Source organism: Montipora capricornis, chromosome 14 (genome assembly GCF_036669925.1).
Source record: "Montipora capricornis isolate CH-2021 chromosome 14, ASM3666992v2, whole genome shotgun sequence".
In the NCBI taxonomy this organism is placed as follows: domain Eukaryota; kingdom Metazoa; phylum Cnidaria; class Anthozoa; order Scleractinia; family Acroporidae; genus Montipora; species Montipora capricornis.
Window position 1 is genome coordinate 33,335,352 of NC_090896.1, and position 5,000 is coordinate 33,340,351.

General features: G+C 37.3%; 1 pseudogene; it reads left to right on the forward strand.

The window, feature by feature from the left end:
• The window catches only part of LOC138032212 (fibroblast growth factor receptor 3-like), a 19,623-nt pseudogene that overhangs the window by 310 nt on the left and 14,313 nt on the right, over nt 1-5,000 (forward strand).

The following is a 5,000-nucleotide window of genomic DNA, read 5'->3' on the forward strand; positions in this document are numbered from 1 at the left end:
TCAGCGGTGGACTGCACAATGCCCTCACCGTCATTGGAGGATTCCTGAAGATGTTGATAAGAGTCAGAATGATTCAAATAACATGTGTCGTAACCCAGATGGAAGTGCCACGGATGGACCATGGTGCTACACAACTGATCCAAATATGCGTTGGGAATACTGCAACATCTCGCAATGTCCACCAAGAGGTAGAATGAAAGTCATTATAGTAATCAAAACGATGTAAAAAGCTTTGAAGCGACAAAAAGGTGAAGTACTAAGGACAGCAGAAGTGTTACACTGAGGAACCAAATAGATATTTTCCGTCTGATCTCTTCATAAAAATAACGTGCAGCCTTAATTCCTTTTAACCTGCGATTTTGCATTCTATATTTTTCGGAGGTGAGCCCGAGGGTTAATGTTCCTTTTGACTGCCGACCCTAAAATAGATTGTGGCATGCTGTCAACCGTAGCAGTGTTCAAGTCTCTGTCTCTCATCACCAAAGCGCCCAATTAACCAAATTCCACTTCTTAATGATTAAAAGCAAAAACTCAAGTTTTTACCGCGCTTTATTAAACACTATCTTTATAAGGGAAACTCGATACACAAACATTTCGCCTGAAAAGGACTTTAAGAAAAGTATATTTATTTACTCGTGCAGTCTAGCTATTGTTAGTAAGAAGAAGATTTTGTATAAGAACGAATGTTGATCTCTCATTCCATGAAAAACTGCAGATATGGGATGACAGGACCGAAGTTAAAACAAATAAATTAAGTCGACACTAGAGCAAAAGCTTACACATTTGTATCAATTCGTGTATTCAAATTGATCAAATTTAACCCCATTTTTTTTTCTAAGGTTTGTGATTTTAGCAACTGCGTGTCGACCACTCAACGTCCTATCTTCATAAAAAAGGTGTTTTTAGTCAATTCAAGATCTTTTTAAATTCAGTTGGGTAACTTTAACGTGAGATGCATACATAGACATCATCCATTTCTCCAAAGCATTTGCTTATTACCCTGAAGTGACCAGAGAAAGTATTGTTGTCTGTAATTTTTTTTCGTTAGTGCCCAGGAAGATTCCAACATTACCAGACGGCTTCGCTCTCAATGCCACGACTATTTACTTGTCATGGGAAGCAATTCCTACCTCTTTGCCTTCTGGCAAGGAACCTCTGCTTGGTTATCGCGTTAGATACCAGCGCCTTGGATCACCATTGTACGATCAAGTGAATGTCTCGAGCAATGTCACAGAAATATCTTTGACGAATCTTACTCCACAGACAAAATACAAAATAGAAGTGCATGGGTTTAACGCCATCGGTCATGGCCCAGGAAGCACGGCTATCATCATAAAAACACTGCAATCCGGTGAGTCTATATTCAAATGAGAATTTTCGCTTGATGTGTCTTTAAATCCTCTTGCCAAATAAGTATTTAATTGCTCCGGCCAATCACAATAACTAGCCAATCGTAACGTAAAAAGCTCCATCTCGGCCCATCCAAATGTTTCGCCCACAGACGGATTTTTCGCGCGTTGCTAAGGAAGTGAAATGTTACTTCCGGTGACTAAAGTCATCATATCGTCAGCTGACCAGAAAACCCACTCACCGACCTGGAAAATTTGATTACAATCTCCTAATTGTGTTTGGTGTCCAGATCTGTATCGCGTTACATTGTGCACGTGCTCCATTGCTGTTCGTTGCAGTCAGTTAGGTCAAGATGTCATGTCAGACGACACTTGGCCGTTTTGGCTTTAAAAAAAGCATTTCTCCCAGAAATGCATTGCATTTACAGATTTTAAACACACGAAATTACATTCTTTTCAAAATTTCAGACTCAGGTTTATTCTTATTAAAGTATTCTTAAAATTTCGCAAATTTTAGCCTCGATATTCTTATAAAATATATCCTTATAAAAAAGAAAGAGTGTAATACGACTCCTTTGAAGACCACTGATGTATTATTACGATATCGTGTATTAACAATAATTAATTAACAATAACTAACAATTTAAAAAGCTCCCGATATTACCCACTACGAGTGTCTACTTTAACCAGACCTTTGGCCTGACGAAAAGCATTTGACCAACGCAAGAATGGTAGTGGTCAATTACAGGTTACGTCATGACCGCCATGTCGTATGACCCAAACAATAAATCTTAGCTTTATAAGAAAAACAACACATAAAGCGGTGATAAACATGATGAAGTAATGCACTTTATGAAAACTAACTTGACATTTCGTATGTGGCAACGTACATTGTCAAAACTAACCGTTATTATATTGAAAACTATTTATATTTCAAAAGAAATTGCGAGTCGTCATTTAAGTCGTCATGTTCATTACAAAATGTTATTTTAAATGTTTCTTTTTAATGCTAGGTACACTAAGCATCAAACCTTAATCATCACTTAATTCTTAACTCTTTCTTTTCTTTGCAGGTCTTGTCACTGTTGATATAACACTTCATGTTGAGCTGGACGAGAAATTCAGGGATGATGTACAAAACAGAAACAACAGCAGTTCGTTTGTGACATTAAAGTACAACATCGAGAGGATGGTATGACACATTTTTAAAAAAACCTCCACAATAGAAAGGCCAATCATTGTACTCTACAATGTTTGAAATATGGGCCAATCATAGGGAAAAGCCAAGAGATGCAGATGCTGCTCGGACCGGGAAAATCACAAAGCGTATTAAAAACACTACGAAAAATCGACACTTGGTATAAAACCTTTCTATCACCATGTTTTTTAGCTTTTTACTTAACTTGGCAAGATATGAACGACATGTCTTAAATTGTAAAACTTGAAAAATCCTTTAGAACTATAACAAGTACACGAAACATGCAAACCTATGATCACGTGGCACAAAGCAAGATAGATTAATGGCCTAATTGTTAACAGCCTGAGAGAACTCTGCGTTTTGAAATACTCAGACGCCTTCAAATGAGGCTACTGCATGATGTTAAATATTCTTTTCTTTTTTAGATAAACGCTGAATTTAATAATTCCTCTGACTTGAAGGTATATAGCCTCAGAATGAAGAATTTCAGGTAATGGACCTATTAAGAAAACGGAGATAGGCAAATGGTATAACAAACTAAGAATACCGTCATTCGATAATATCACTTATTACATGTATAGTAGACGCAAGAGAATGTCTCTTTTCTGATTGGTCAGTGACGACTGTATAAATAGGATATAGACTTCATTGCGGAAGTTTCTATGGAAACACAGAAAGAGAGTTTTTTTTTTCAGTATATAATAAATGAAAAATCGTATGAATTTGCTCATGTATTTCGTGATTTATGGACACTCGTATGTTTTGAAAGTTCTCAAATTGTACTTGCCTACGACTCAGGAAATTCTGAGAACTTTCACTTGTGCTCATATGAGTAGCAAGTGCACCGTGAACGAAACTGATGTCAAAGAAAACTCTCCTGGCTTACGTGAGTTATCTGCAAGATCGCCTATCTCTTTTGACGATGATGTTCATGATAATAATGATGACCATATTAGGGAACATGGTAGCGATGACGACAACGGAAACATATACGAGACAAGTCTACATATTTAATGAGTAAAATAATATATTTTCTGCGTTTGGACGAGCGTTTCACTTTTGCCTTCCAATGCAAACCAGTTACGTCGGAATGACCAAATGCAAAGTTTTGTGGAGATCCTCAATACGGGAGGCTACCGTTTTCATGTGAATTCCCTGCTCACTGAAAGGTCTGTTTCTGATGGCCGCCATGGAGCTCTCGGAACGACTCTCGGGATTGGTTCAGAAAACAATGGACACAAAGAACGATACAAAAGAAACAATGGACCATGACGCAAAAGACGATACAGCTACGTCCTAAAGGGATCCACTGAAATTAGAGGTTGTAAAGAGCTGCAGCCTGACTGATTTCTGAACTAGCGTTGGGAAAGGACAATTTCTAATTTTTATTGCCATACTTTCGTGAAATATGTGATGTATAGTTGTGGAAAAGGGCTGGGACAATTCGTAATGTTTATTATTTAGAACGCGTATCTTATTATCGTGTAATCCTGGACAAAATCTGTATTTATTGTATTTATTTCTTAGGAACGACGATTTACAGGCGGATTTATTAATCTTAGTCATTATAAATGCCAATACAACGTCAAAATCTGAAGCTGTTGCTCGCTTGATCGAAGGGCTTCGTCCGGCAAAAGACCTAGGAATCACCTCTATATTTGTCGTAGGTGGGTGTTAAAACAGGCTAGGTTATATATTTTTTTTAATTTGTAAGTAATTAGTCAATGAGTCAATTAAATTATTGAGACATGACAAATTTCAACATTTAATTGGTTGTGTTCCTATCCAAACAAATAGAGACTAAAATGCTGGTAAAGAGGCAATAGAGTGTTTTCGCTCATATGACCAGCAGCCATATTTGCATACCAAAACAAAACGAAAATTTCATAAAAATGGAGTTCAATTCCAAAAAGAATATTTTACTCCTCGAACACGGCTGTCATGACGACATCTGAACACACCCTATAACAGATAATTCATTCAATATTTGATGGGAGGGAGATTTAGAAGGTACGAGTTTTTGCTTACAACTCTCGCATACGAGTAGGAACGCAGTACTAACCAGCGAGCTATGTGAGTCATAAGTTGAATTTAATCGATACCTACCCTAGTGTCATTTTAGACTTAAGACTTAATATTCTAAAGCTAAACATAGTAAAACTGATTTAACGCGCGTTGCACGTATGGCTCGCATAGCTCGAGAATATAGTTACTTTTTGTAAACTCAGTTAGGGCGGCGGATGGCCTAATTTGTTTGTATACAACATGAATTTGTTTCTGAATTTGTTTCTGGTACGATTTCTTTGCTCTTTGAAAAGGAAAACCACAGCCTCCTGAAAACGTAAGAGCAGCAGATGTCCAGAAATGGTATTTCGTAGTGACCTGGCAACAACCTAAATATGGCGTATATTACCAGATAGACAACTTCACTATTGAGCGAAAGAAAGGAACGG